This window comes from Bradysia coprophila (assembly GCF_014529535.1).
Source record: "Bradysia coprophila strain Holo2 chromosome IV unlocalized genomic scaffold, BU_Bcop_v1 contig_106, whole genome shotgun sequence".
Taxonomy (NCBI): Eukaryota; Metazoa; Arthropoda; class Insecta; order Diptera; family Sciaridae; genus Bradysia; species Bradysia coprophila.
The window spans coordinates 280,727-296,957 of NW_023503372.1; the positions used below are offsets into that span (position 1 = coordinate 280,727).

General features: G+C 32.8%; 1 protein-coding gene across 4 annotated transcripts in view; it reads left to right on the forward strand.

The window, feature by feature from the left end:
• The window catches only part of LOC119070916 (aryl hydrocarbon receptor nuclear translocator homolog), a 145,370-nt gene that overhangs the window by 73,895 nt on the left and 55,244 nt on the right, over nucleotides 1-16,231 (forward strand). The window lies entirely within an intron of this gene.

Below are 16,231 nucleotides of genomic sequence, written 5' to 3' on the forward strand. Positions count from 1 at the left end.
TGTAACGCACCATTAACGAAATAATATTTTTAAAGGAAAAATTATTTCCAAGCAATTAAAATGATTTAGCTTTCGACAACTGGCGTTCAAATATTACACACAATTACTATAGTTTAACTGCAGTGATGTGTGTAGAATTGCCTAATAAATATGTAAACATTTTCCGTCCCAATCGTGTCGTATTTCTTAAGCTGCCAACACCGCATCGATGTAATTAATTATCAACCCCTTTCGAAGTGATTTTTTTCCGTTCTTTCGCTTCGAATAAATATTTTTCGAAAATATCTTCTCTGTCTCATGCATAGGTACTCAATAAAGCCAGCGTGGTGTAACACACATTACACGAGATTACAAATTGAACAATGTTAAGTAAAGAAAACAGAAGAAGTAAACTCCAAATAGAAAATTTTTCCTTTTGAGCTAATCACATTGTCATATCAAATCTTCTCGAAACCATATTTTTCATGGTAAAAAAATTAAGATAAAGAAAAAAGTAAATGAAACAAGGGAGAGGGTGCAAGAGAGGATATATAGAACATAGGACAAGAAAAAAATAATGCTATGGAAGATATGCCTATATGTGTAGGCAACATTTCGCGACAAACCTTTTACAATACGTGTAGATGCTAAGGACGGGATCCGCAAGAAAACCTTCATATATATTATGGTTCTGCTCAGTATTTGATCAACGGAATACGGAAGAAAAACAAGCAGTGCCTATGCATTGTATTTGTATTAATATGATGGGCAAAATGTTTCACTACCGGAACAGAATAGAATGTGTTATCTATGAAGTCAGAAATGTTTTTTTTTTTCTTTCGGGAGGGTGTTTAAGTGATAGGTGGTTTGATGTACATATTTCAGTTTTATACAACAACTCAACTGATGTTACATTATTATACGGAGCAAGGCATTTATCAAAGTCGCCTGTTAGTTTTTTTTTGTTCTCGTTGCTTCTTCTGTGTGTTACTTCTTCTTTTCTTCTCTTATTTATCCGCACGTAACAAGATTATCCCGAATAATCCGCCAGATACAAAAGCTACCAACAATTTCAACGCCTTGCCTTTTACACACACGCTGTCGCGCCCCCAATTGTGTTTTTTTGTGTGTGTAGATATTGCTGCCGCTCGATGGTTATTGTGACTGTGTTTCTGTATGTGATGTACCCGCTTTTACGGCTGTTTGTATTAGAATATATTTGTGATGTTGTTGTTGTTGGCATTGTTCAGAACTCGTATCCATATTTATAAGCTAAGTGATTTAAGTCACAGATAGTTTCTATATTTTCGACTATATTTATGTGATTATTGACAATTGACGAGTTTGGCAGGGAATCATCGGAAATTCGAACATTTATTTTTTTCATTTTCATCGTAAAACGTTTATCAATAGAAAATGTTCATTAAAAATTCACCTTTTTCACATGTATCAGCTGTTCGGTTTAGTTTTCTTTGTTAGTTTACATTTTACAATAAATTATTTGTGTAGTGGAACATCCGATAATAAGTCGTCCAGGCAATGAAAAAGATGAATTTTTAATGAATTTCTGGTGATACTGACGAACACCTGAAAGTGCCTCTTTATTCGAAATTATTCTTAATTCTCTCAATTTTTCTGACTTCTCAAGTTGCACTTTACTTTCATAATGAAGAAATGAGAGAGAAAGGAGTGAAATCTGAGATCGATAACACGGCGGCACTTTTAAATGTTCGTTGGTGTAAAAAGAAAAATGAAATTCACCAGCATGGAATTTGTTCTGAAAGAACTAGGACTGGTTTAAAAAAAGCATCTTGATTTATTTAACACCGTAGAGAAGACTTACAGAAGAATGCAGTCCATAAATGACTTCTACTCTTTTTTCAGACCCTCCTTACCAAGATCGACGATTTTGCGTTACATTTGGCTGTCATTGCCTATTGGTCATGGGTTCGATTCACGGGGTGATCAAGCTTGTATGAATTATTAGTCTCTGCTATTAGTAACATCTAATTAGCTCTATAGATTCTCACAAAGGTTTTCCTCGCCCATTCTATCCTATCCTCTCCTTGAAAAGAGGTATCTTACATGAGTTAGATGAGTTGAAACTTTATATTCAAATATAATTCGCTAGAGTTGTTCGTGAACAAAATGGTATAGTGTACCACTGTTTCCATGGCCTGATGTGAATCCGAGAAATAAAATGCGTGCTAATGTCAAACGTCAACAGACTTATTTAATTCTATCTCAGTTCGAAACATTTCATTTCGAGAGTGTTGTTTGTGGTCAGAGCGCAGCAAATCACCAGAGAAACTGAAATTCCCTACTTCTTTCCGAGGTCAACGCAGCGTTTTTCACAACCAAGGCGCTCAGTTGAGGTGAGAAAACGACTATTTCCTCGCCTATGTTGTGAAAAAAATCGAATCTGGAATGTGTTGTCCCGTTACTTCCATACTCATTTTAATTTCGATGTTTTATCAGAATCACATCGTTGTCAGTTGATTACAATTTACATGCCATCTAAATCTTTCACATTCTACATTACAACTATATGGCTTACAAAACATTCGTACTGACACCAGTTAATACCCATTCACCCAGCGCTAGTCTCACGAGTCGAACTGAACATTACACATCGTTTTAAAATGTTCATATTTTCTGATACCGAAGCACTCTCAAGAATACACAAATCCATCCGCAATTATTATTAAAAAAAGGAAAGAAAAATCTACACGGAAAATATAGTACCAAGAAACACAAAACAACCGAAAACTGATTTCAATTCAAGTGAAGTAGCAAAATGTTTTTTTTTATCGTTTTTTATTTTTACGAAATTGTATGTCAACGATTTAATATGTTTTCTTTTAAACAAATCGTTAAACTGTGTGACACTCCATTACACACACCATATAGTCATACGATATGGTCGGGAGTTTTATCACAAATTTATAACTATTTTATAAGTTTTCTTGAGCCATTTATAGTCTGTTTGGATTCTTGTCGTTGGTTTTCTTTTTGTGTGTTTTGCCTATAGCTAAAACTGTTTTATTTGAATTTGAATTGTTTCTCTTCGCTGTGTCGCTGTTTTTTTTTATTATTATTTTAAATGTTTGTGAACATTGTATTGTTGCAAACACAGAGAGAGTATACAATTTTATAATCCATTTTATAAAACAACAAAACGTTTACTACCATGTTTAGTGCATCATATAGATTTTCATTTTCTATATCAATATTGCACGTTAAATTCGAACCATTCGAGTATATTCAACATATATTTCCAAACACACTAAACAGAAATAAAATTCATTTTTATTATAACTTTACCTGAATTATGTCAACCCAAATAACTACAGAGAAAGTCCCTCTATGCAGAATTATATTGCTTTTGTGTAATTTATTGTTTTGTGTTTGTATGAACGAAAAACTCAAACGATGAAAACAAAAATCAGTTTGGTTTGCTGACTTTTTGAACTTTTTCGAATTACACACACAGTCTTTTCGATGTCGTTGATTTTTTTGTGAATAAAATTTTTAGTTCAAAAATTTTTCGTCACAAAATGTTTGAAAGACGAAAAAAAATGAAGAAAAAAAAAATCCATTGAATTTCATATACACAAGGCATTATACATGAGTGATGCGACTACGGGATATATCTATATGTAAATTTGAATGTAAATAACACAGCATCCAAAAAAAATTCTTTTGAAAAATGGATGGAAGCCTACAATGTATGTCTGGAAGAACTGTAATTAGATTTAAAGGATCTTTGATATATCTTTCTTGAAGAAAAAATATTTTTTTTATTTTTATTTCTAACAACAGTACGATGTGAACTCGGAAGTACATTACATAAGTACAAGTAAGAAAATATGCAATACATCAAGGCGACAAAATCGATTTACTTCTCGCCGTTCATATACGTTCATATAGTATAAACCAAGAAGAAGAAGAATTTTTTTTATAAACTTCCTACATAAAACTCCATCCATACATTCTGTGTACACAGAAAATATATTTCTCCAGTACATTTTCGCGACTCTCACAGACCATATTATCATATACGAAACCCACCATCTATCCCCCCGACCATCTACTACATTAAAGTTTTTCCATGTATACAATTCGCTTCGATGGATGGGTATTTTTATGCGGATTTCTTCTTCTTCCTTTTTTTCGTATATTTATGTACCAGCACCCAACCACCCTCTCAATTTACTTCTATTTTTTTCCTTCTGTTGTGTACCTTTTAAAGAGACAATGTCGCGGTTAGGCTTTGCCCTTATGAAGTATGAAACATTTTATGGGAAATTGTGTACAAAGTACATTAAATAAAAAAGAGTCTGTTGGCTGTGTGCTTTGTATGTTTCAGATGAGCGTTGCGTATGAATATATGGATTGTGGCATATCGTTAAAGACAATACAAACGGCTATGTTCGTTGATATATATATGTGTGTAAAGTGTTTGGCAACCTTTTAAAGATAGCAAGCAGATCATTAAAAGCTATTGAATCTACTACTTCTTTTGACTCAATTACATTTTCAAAAGATTTGATACCAAATCTATTACTTCAAACTTTCAGGCTATCAAATTAAGGAAGTAATTGCCCATAATTCCCAAAAACTCCACATAATTCCCAAATTGATTACTCAATCTTAGTGTCAGGTTAAATGTTTTAAGAAATATTTTTCGCGATAAAATCACAATCTGCTCCAGCTCGTTATCTTAGTTCTCTAGCAGCAGTCGATGTAAGATTCGCATCCATTCCTGGCTTGGACTAAAGATCGAAACAAAAGAATTTTCACGGATATTAAATGTCCGTCATGACTAGACACCTATTATATGAGTTCGTAGACTTTTACCCATTATATCAAACCAGACAGTACATCCACTGCCAGCACAACCGCCCCGAGTAGAGAAAATGATCATTACCCAACCAACCAACCAAAATAAACAAAACAGAAATAAGTTCCCTTTAGATGTCTCTCTTCAAACTGCTTTGTGGCAGTTATTGTAATCTGAAGTGATCTCATGTTCAACCTCATGTTAACTATAATAGTGAAGTTTTGTTTGTTTACTATGTGTAATGCACATACACACATTGCAAGTGATGAATTCAGAACACACTAGTATAGTGTTTTGATTTCGTTGACATAAAATGTCCTTCTCTGTTGTGGAATTGGGTTCTCTATATGTATGCAAAAGTTTTTCGAGGTTTTTGTCAACAGCTTTAAGTTTCCCATATGCTTGGACTGAGACGTTCTTCGGTGAACGAGCGTTTTGCGGAGTGACATTTAAATTAGGTGAAAATTTAGTGGCCCTCCATTTACTAGTACCAGAAAGTATTAGATTCGACTGGAAATATTCTGTTAAAAAATTGCTTGTCCAGCGAACGTTTGACTACATGAAGAAATCACCGATCGGTTAGAAATGGAAAATGAAATAATCGACGAAAATCGATCAAATCTTCTCGCATCTATCGAATTATGTGAACGAGAAAATAATTGAGACAAATTATCGAGTTTATCGAAAAATTGTTATTTTTCTCTCTCTCCTTTCGCTGTTTTGTGTTCACATTTGAGATTTCTTATTCCTCGAAAACTTTTGATAGATTAATGTAGAATCAATATTAGTGGAACATAGCTGCTGTTTTTCGTATTATTATTATTGTTGATGTTGTTTTTTTTGTTCTTGCTCTGCCTTCTCGTCGTATCATTTGTATCCGAAGAAAGATAAATTTTATTGTTTGTTGTTTTGTTATTGGATACTTTATTGTATTTTATACTACAAGAACATAAAATTGTTATACCGAGTTTATAGATTTTTATTTTCATATATATACTGTACAGTACACAAAATGAAATGTGTCTGGCGACTTGGCTTTTATGAAAATATAAAACAGAAAAAATTGTTTTTTTTCTCTTGCTTTTCTTTGTTTTGTTTCTTTTCAATTTCAATATTAACATTGATATGGCGTATTGTTGTTGATTTTCTTTCTTTTTTTTCATTTTCATTCTTCATCATCATCCTGCGCTCTTGTGAACTATATGGAAATAAGATAATCTTTACATTGTAGTAAGAAAATACGTGAACTTTTTTCTCTCTGTGCCATTTTCGGGTAGTGATGTACACTTTTTTTCGCATTCCAAATATAGAATATATTCGATTTGTTGATGTGATGCACATATTGTTTTGTACAATGGCTAGGTTGGTCTCTTCAATAAGTTGAAACAAAAATCTTGTGGTCGTGTTAGAAGATAGAAGTTTTACACTAAATCGATAATTAATCGGGGGCAGTACTTTTGACTAACAGCTTTTACTAATTACTGTTCCGATCAGGTTCAGGTCGACGTAATTTTAGGTTCAGGTTTTTTTTGTCAACATGAAGGTATCACTTAGGGTTTGGTAGATATACTGGTCGGGCTCAGATCAGGTTCAAATTAGCCTGAAAAGTTCGTCCAAAATTTTACGTTACCTGCATATGACTTGAAATCAACCGATTTAACCCGGTTGACTCGATTCAAATTCTCGATTCAGGTTTTTTGATGGTAAGGGCAATCTCTTCTGGTTTTAATTGTTGATGCAATTTTTTTCGTCTTTCGTTTCTGATGATCCTTCGAAACAGAGCTTGCTTATCCCAGTTAATTCAGTTAATTGTTTATGCGCTGCCAGTACAATTTTTCAATTCATTATTATCGTAGTGAGTGAATTCGTTGTCAAGCTTTTGAAGTTAAAACTCTTCGTCTAACAGACATCGTCACCGACTGCTTATTTAACAGTCATTGGTTGACAATGAAAATTTTTGAGAGCCAACAGTCGTTTTCAGGGTCAAATGTCTTCGAGTTTATCATCTCGTTATAGTCTGGGTGAACGACCTATTGAGGAATCAGCTCCACTTATACACTTACCCTATCCTAATAGTTAAATGAAAAAAGGAAACGCGTTGCATTAGCGAATCGTAATAAAAATGAAATTTAAATATTTTTGATTCTAAAAGCTACACAATGTAGTAGAATAAGTAGAATGTGTTTGGGATTATTGATCGAAAAGAAAACCGATTGTGCCGACGACAGTGATAAAAAACATATCTTTCATTTTTCTTGTAAGTCGCTAATGCGATACTTCACCTTTCTGTATATTGACTGGTTAATAGTCAGTGACTCGACTAAAGAATCCAACAATTTGTAACCGGTAAATTTTATACACATTTTTTACCGGTTGTGTTTACTAGATTTGACAAACCACACCAGAGCCAATTTTACGGCTGCAATAGACAGAGTTTTATTCACTAAAAAGTGATTTTAAGACAACACTTGTTTCCATTTCACACGCCCGGGAAAATTGTCTCTCGTATATTCATCTAATTTTCTAAAATCAACATTTTCGTTGAACTTCTGTACATTCTCGTACAGTGCACATACTCCCACAAAATTTTCCAAAATTGAATTCCGAAACCATAAAATTTACTAAATAAAATTTGTTATAAGCAAAACGAAATTACGGCTAAATTCGTTTGCTGAACGTCGGCCAAAAAAGAAAACTTTCATTTGTTTAATGGTTTAACAATAAAAGAATTATTCTCCGGGTTCTTGTCATTGTGCCAACAAATATGTGCCGATTTACACTCAAATGGTATACGCATGAAAATTGCCTTCGAACGTTCGAACAACAACAACAGCAAACAAAAAAATATTTAGTTGTGATGGGAGCTGTTACGTATAATACACACATTAAACATCTTCGATTATTATAAATGTAACAAAATAAATAATTCCGTTTTGTTTTCCCAAATAAAAACAATAATACAAAAACCATCATCAATTTGATGTGTGTGTGCTGGCAGCGGTGAGCGAACAAATATTTGTTTCTGCCGCACATAAATCCAAATCCGTCAAACATATCAATCCGAATTTATGTTCTATTCGTACACACGATTCCCATCTCTCTATATTATTGGAGTGGAGTATACTTAGTCAATCATACGGTGTGTGTGCTGTGTGTTGTATATGGTATATATAGATATAGGCGGTTGTTATTGTAATATATTATTGAAAGCATTTATGTCTAATTATAATAATATGACCATTCATTGAACAATAATTTCATCAAATTGAATATATAATACATGGACGATTTGTAGCATAAATATGGATACCTTACCTCGTTGGTTCAATTAATTGTATATACTCTACGGTTCTATGGTATATTTAAATTATATTACAGTTCGGTTACGGCTATATAGACACACAATTGAACGGATGGTTTGAATGTCATTCAATAATGTAGCATATCGAAATACAGTGAAACGGAATTTCTACATCCAGGAATCTATCCAGTACAATCTGTACACATCCAACATATATATCAGTATATTCGGGGGGATACTTATTCGCACATATACAACACAGACACACATACACAGAGCCACACAAAGCTACAAAATTTATAGGTAACTGACTAAACTGCAAATCCTATAAACGTGATTTGTAGCGTTGATTGAGGGCTCATTAGTATACCGCCATACTCAACATCCAATGGATGTTTGATATACAGACAATCACACTGTGCATTTTGCAGAGAGTTTAATATTGGTTATAATATGGCCATATAGATTTGGAGTGTTGTTGTTATGTGAATGGGATGGATACGTAAAATACAAAACCAAATAGACACACAAAATGCTATGCAATAATAAAATTGCAACTGTTTTGTGTGTGCAAATATAAACACAGAAAATAAATAGAAAATTTTCGAAAATGGATTAAATGTTATTTTATGTTGTTAAATGCGAATCGGGTATGGAGGAAAATATTGTTTTTATTGAGCTTATTAGGAGGAAACAAAATGTTTTAAGAATAATCGTCGTATTGACTCAAAACAAGAGACAATATTGATCAATATTTGCTTGTATTACTGACTAAACTTACTACACAAGCGGTAACAATGTCGTCGTAGGGAAGTCTTTAAGTCCTTCTGCATAATGAATATTTCGTAGTGTACACCAGCTCCGCTACTTGGAGTTGTATTTTATTTGAAGTAACATGCAGGAGAAATAATTGCAATTTATTTGATTTATTTTTCCTTGGAAGCTTTAATTTGTAAACTAATACTTGTAACTATCTCAAGTTTACGTTTCTGTTACTTGTTTGACAATTACTGCATTTACTCGGTGTATTTACTGCTTCTTTTGTTCAATGAGTAACTTTGTCCTTTGTACGAAATCATCTACTTCATCAGATTCAACATAGATTTTCATATAAATGAAGACACATGACAGAGCCGATTGCTTATTTTTGTAGTCCTGGTCGAAAACAGATTTCAGATGAAAAGTGCCAATCTGGTTTTGCGAAGTAGGCCAGGGCCTATTTTTGGTAAAATTGTTTAGAAAACTTTGTTACAATTTACCTACACTTGCCTCAATTTATCAAATTTACTATTGGCAATCGTGGTAACTTTGGCAATTAAAAAAAATATATCAAAAATAGGCCCTGGTGGTAGGTGACTGGTCCTTTTATATGTATTGTTCTTTCATTTGTAAACTTTATTTAGTCCGGGGACCGGCTACGTCTACCCTAATCAACTTTTCCACCTAGTCTACGGTCTGTGTTATTATCACAATCCAAAAGATACAAACAAAAATTCGTTGAAACTTACATTCCATATACCCAATAGCTGTGTTGAATGGATTTCAAGACGGATCTCAATCGGAGTGTGACCACCAATTCCCTTTTCCGAAATGAGTATTCCAACCCTCTGGATCGAGCCAAAAAGTAATTGCACAAAATGTTAATGAAATTAACTTTTATGCGATTTTTATAGCTGAAAAAAGAAAAATTACAAAACAACAACCACCGAAAACATGTAAAAAAAAGGGTTCACAAGTTTGATATCAACTCCCGCCCGTTCCATCCATCCTCTCCATGAGTATTGGGTGTGTATATGCACATCGCGTTACTTTACATTTATTCTTTTGCGGTACATTAAATACCTTCTAAAACCTAATTTAATACAAAATAGCAAACGAAGTACTTTTGGAAATCAACTTGAAAATTGTGTATGTACGTTCGGTTCACTCGTTGGTTGGGTGTTTGGAATATAACATAGAGAGAAGGGAAAAAAAAAGTAATACTCAACTTACCATTTAGTTTGATGTAAAACGAACAAAAGGAAGAAAAAGAAGAAGAACGAAAAAAAAACTGATGTGAGTCGTTCAATGTAATATTGTGAATTTTGTATATACTTATATACACCGAGAGTGATATAACAATCTAAAGTAGTCGCACAATACACTTGGCTACTTAATAATACCCTACCTACATTATGTATACACAACACTTGTCATAGATGCCACAGCTCTAATTAAAAGTTATTATACTTAGCTCATGGCATAAAAGAAAAATTCCATCATAAAATTGACGATCAGAAATCAATATGAGAAGCGACTTATATATATATTATAGACATTTAATGGATGGATATATATAGCCATAACCAACAGAATGCTGAAAAGAAATGAAAAACTGAAATTTAAGTAAGCAGTCGTCTTTGCGAGCAAACATCTACGCACCACTCTTTCGATAATTAGATGATCAAATATTTATTTTAGTCCCGAAATTTGTTTGATGTTTATTATGAAAATAATTTTTAATGGGTTTATGTCTATATTTGTTCAGAAAAAACTAGGGTATTCGAAGTCTTCGTTCCATGGTAAATATACGAGGAAAAAAAATTATTATTTTTTCTTCTGTTCTTTTAACCATTTTTATTTTTCGTCTTCCAATATAAAAACGTAAAAATGGTCTATCTTCATAAAAATGGTATATTAAAGTTGTTAGAGCAGATATATAGAGATATTTAGTTATGGCAAACAAAATTCGTTTCAAATAATTTTTTTCTTCTTCCTTTTTCTGTACTTCTATTTGCGGTGATATATCTATACACACCACTCGATGGTTGTTGGTTTTTTTTTCCTTCCTTCATTCTTCTTGCTTTAAAGGGCATTTTAAGTTTGAACTTAGTATCTCTTCCTCTTTATGAGAGTGTGTTACTCAAATATTGAATGGAATAAGATAAATGGTGTTACGAAGGGCTACTGTGTGTATTTTGTGTGTGTATAAATGGTGTGCAAACAGGCGGATTTATTAGAACGTGGTGTATAAACATCACAGATGTAGTTGACATCCGCTTTCAGGCACATATATGTCTCTATCCTATCGATGTAATTCGATGTATAATAATATATGAACAACTGGGATGTGTGTACAAAAAGTATTTTCGGGTGGTGGTGGCGAGTTTTTTGTTTTGTCTCCCTAGTCAGTCCTTTATTGCAGATTTTGCACACACGAATTGAAGTGTGCTGGATTTTTAATTTGAATCGTTTTGAGATTGAAAAATGAAGTCGTATCATTTCGGGTTTATCGGGTTGAATCTTACAAAAGCGACCAGCGTATCGCACCGCAATCATCAAATCTATGGATTGTATGGATTTGAGCACTACTTCACAGGACCGTCAATGATTGACACGGCAAGTCGGTCTTCTGTCGCTTCGCACGAGCCATATTTTCATTAACAATGTGATCACAATTTAAATTTCCTAACAAATGATTTTGATTTTTAAATTGCGCATCTCAAAAGACCGACTCGAAGGCAGTGCCACCGCTGATTTTTGCGGCAGTGACGAGTGCAATTTCCACAATCTATTTCTTATGTTGTTCAAAGTATCGCCTAGACTTTGCTTGTTTCAACAGTTTTAAATGTTAAAAAAAACGATCAGCGAATCGCTGTATAATCATCAAATCTGGTACTTCTATTGTTCAAAGTATCGCCTAGTGGTTGATGCTTACTTTCTTTTACTTCATTTAGGTCAGCCATTACTTTTCTAGTTGTTCTTAACAGATGATTAGAACTTTCCGAAAGGATTTGATAGCCACACAATTGAACCTAACATAATATTAACAAACTCTTTACTCAACGAAAACAACATCAAATCTTACGACAGCCTAAAATGGTATGATTTTTCTTTCTTTGCAGTACAATCGCTAAACCGAACTGGTGTGCATACGTTATTTTGCACCAGCTGGTCACATACAATTCCAAATGGGATCAGCTGGTGCAAAAGACCGTATGCACACCAGTTCGGTTTAGCGATTGTAGTCTATGTCAGTTAAAAATTTAGAAAATATGGAACATCATTCGATAAATGTTTGTAAAATACTCCTCGCAAAAATTGACTGTAAAACATTTCAAAAAAAAAATCGACAGAAATTTCAATGCACAATTTATATGTCCAATTTGATGTGATTCGAACACATAAATGTACAGATTTTTACCACAATGTACGCGTAGCAAATTCGTAGCCAAGTCTCTAAAGAAATGAGATTCTTTTCTTGTGTAAATTTATGCTCGTTGTTGTCGTTGTTTTTTTCTTTTTCTTAAATCTTGACAAATTATCCATTTTTCAGTCCAATATCAATGACAAAGTCAACGCATTTTCTAAAGAATTAATTTACATTTTTTTCTATTAAAAAATATTACCTGTCCCCATCTCATTTGTATAATGGATTTTACACTTTTCAGCCATTGTGAAGCGTTATTTATTGCTAGTGCTGGATTTATATTGTTCAAGAGTTTTTTTTTTCTTCCTATATTTCACTTGCACATTGTGCTGCGCTACACAGCAAATAATTATTATACGAAGAATAAAGAAGAAATATATAACTTGTGTCGAAGGATACTCTTCGAACATTCCTGAGTTGTAAAAACGAAACAAAGCAACAACAAACGGAAAAAAAACTATCGTGGGGTGTTTGTTTGATTTTTATGATTTTGCTTATTGAATTAGGAGAAAATATCCGTTTTTTTGAACAGGATATGTGGAAAAATGGTTTCCTTGGTTTTATTCCAAATTTGAAGAAAATGGTGCATGACAATAAGCAATGCGTATTGTAGCACAATTCCTCGACATTGATTGAAATGTAGTATGGTAAGATTGACAATGATTGTGAGTGAGTGAACCTAACAAAAACAGTAAACGCGTATCAATATTCTAACGATAAAAATCTGTTACTTCTTTCGTTCAACGTACATACTCAGATCTTTGACACAAAATATACTACTTCATTCGCTGAAAAATGTATTTTACTATAAATACCATATTACAGGAGGTTATGGCTTATTTCTGTCGTTGCTGTCGATAATAGATGATGAAAGACATGGTGAAGACTTCATTTCACTTCACAATATTTCCTCACATTACCAAATACCATCTCACCGAAACTAAATCTGTTGCCATACAAACTTCCTTTACTGGAAATTGCACGTTCATTCTCCAATTTCTTCATTTACCTTATAACGTACTGGCAACAATTATTGTAAATTATCCACCTCGCAAAAGATAATAACCGATGTGAGAAGTGCATTCGAAACATTATGGGAACGTAATGTATTTGTCCTACATTCCAGCGATAAAAATAGGATAGGGGTACTTCCGAATCACATATTGAGCACCCATAATAGCGGTGAGAATAATTTTTGTTCCGGTTATGTAAGCGCAGTTATTGAGAATAGAAAAGAAGTTATTATGCTGGCAGATTACCAGCAGGATGTTTAGCGCATTCATTTGAAATGAACAAAAACAATGTTTCAAAAATTTTCATTTTTTTTTAACAGTTCATCATAATGAAACAATTTCCTTTATCCCGAAAACCAACGTAAATCAAAGCAATCAATCGCTATCATATGTGCGGTCGTATACATACTATACATAAATATACATCCATTCAGTGTTCTTATTGGAAACATTTGTTCGTCTCTCGTTGCTTATTTGATGGAAACTATTTTCGGATATATGTGTCAAATGTAACAGAACATTTTGATGTAATATCCCCCCGAAAAATCATCTCCGGTACATAAAGGCACTATAGTCTCTCGATAGAAAATGTAACCTATTAACAGGATTACTCTAAATATTTACGTTTCTGTGTTATTTATTGACAAGGGGCGTTGAAGGTTAGTAGAGTTATGACTGTTTTTTTCTTTTTCTCATTCTTCATCATTTTTTATGTTCCGTTTCTGCTGTGTCTTTAAGATATGCTACGAACACACTCACATTCACATACATTTATCGTATCCTTTCGATAAGAGTGTTAGAATCCTTCTAATTCCAGTGGTAACTTGTATTGTAGATGACCTAGTGGATTAACAGCAATCATCAAATCTGTTACTTCCTTTGTTGAGGGTTTAGGGAATCTTTTATTTCATTTGGTTGGGCATAAGATTTGCTCTATAAGAGGACACAAGTCGGAGTTTAGCCATTCTTTTGTCGTCGCTATTGATAACAGATGATTTCTAAAATATTATATTAAAGTATATTTTTTCGCTGGTGTCACAACTGGCCTGAACTAAATTTCATTGAAACACAAGCCAATCTCGTTTATAAAATTCAGTTATTGCTAATTTGTATTAGCAAATAATAACGTCAAGTTCTTGAAAACATACGAATTTCTTGAAAATTTTGGAAATTCTTGGAAATCTGGAAAATTTTTGGAAATCTAGGAACATCTTAGAAATCCATTAAATAATTTCTTTATAATTTCCACTGTCAGGACAATTCTTGGAAATCTAAAAAATTCTTTGAAATTTGAGAAATTCTTTGAAATTTGAGAAATTCTTTGAAATTTGGGAATTTCTTGAATATCCAGAATATCCTTGGAAATGTAGGAAATTGCCAGATACATAGGAAATTCTTCGAAATAGAGGAAATTTTCGGAAATTTGGAAATTTCTTGAAAATCTAAGAATCTTTTGGAAATCTAGGAAATTCTTGAAAATTTGAGAAATCACTTCCTCACATGTACTCCTGCCTAACATGCATTGAATGGAGTCTCAATGTAAATTGATCTGTTGACTATTTTCCTTTCCTTTTACGGATGTTTTTTTTTGTTCGTTGCATTAACGGCTGACGGACTAATATAAACCGATACGTTCTGTTGTTCTGCATAGTATTATTTCAGTTGGATTTTTTCTTCTTTATTTTTTGATATTTCGAAAACCGAACACAAAATTGTTTAATATTCCTGTTGCGTACAAGCCCCTTATTTATTTTAATACAATAATCATATGCATAAGATAATACATCACACATATAATAATAAATACAAAATGCTGTTGTCGTAGATATTTATATATTTTATAAATGTGTGGTGTACAACGCTTTTATGTGGCTGTTATCATTTCTCAAAATCAAATTCGGCGAAACTGTCACCAATCTCTTTTCAACAAAACGAAACATATTTTGTGCTTTATGAATGTCTTCACTGAAGAAGGAACGAAAACCGAAGAAATTATGACATCACACAATGGCTCTGTCTGACTGTTAATAACAGAAGAAAAAAAAATCTAAAAATTTTGTGGTGCGATTTTTGAATGTCTAACAACAAGAATAATATTATAAAATTGTATATGTGTTCGTTGTTACACCAGAGTATCAGCTTGAACACACAACGGTCGCCTCTGACAGTGGATTTTAGATTTAACAAGGAAAAGAAATGAATATGAAGATTTGTTTTTATAGATAAAGAAAAGACAGTGTTTGAATCAGTGAATACAAATTATCTTTTTTTTTTTCTTGCGCTCTTTCTCTCTTTTTCCATCTTCATTCATTCGTCAGAGGCGATTATCTGTAAAATGAACTAGGATTTTATAATAAATAGATTTGTATTCTGGCTGTAGTCGAGAATTTTGGTATTATTTAGACATCTGACAGTCATATCAATATTATACTTAGAAGAGAATTGAGAATTTTAAAAAGCTAATGCATGGGAATGAGGTCATTAGTTTTGTGGTTGTTGGTCGTAGTTCTTTTCGTCTTATTTTAATGCTAAGTAAATCATGTTACATTAAAGTAAAAAAAATAGTTTAGGTATTGCGTAATCAAACGAATCAATTGTGTTCTCACCATTATTAGTTTTATCAAATTACCACCAAAATTGAATGTTTATTTGAAGCAATTAGGATTTCCTGGTTGATTTTGCCAGGCTTAGTAACAAATGTTTTACAAATGAATTCATCTTGCATTAGGCCGTTTATCTTGAACGAACATGAACCTTTGAACTGGAGTAAGACAAGTTGTCTTAAAATCATCAAAACTTTTTTTGTCAAATAAAAATGTCTCTTTGTTAGAGAACCGGACTGATTTAATGGCAATATTAGCCACACTCCATTCTAAATTCTACATCAGGATCTATTACGTCTTTTG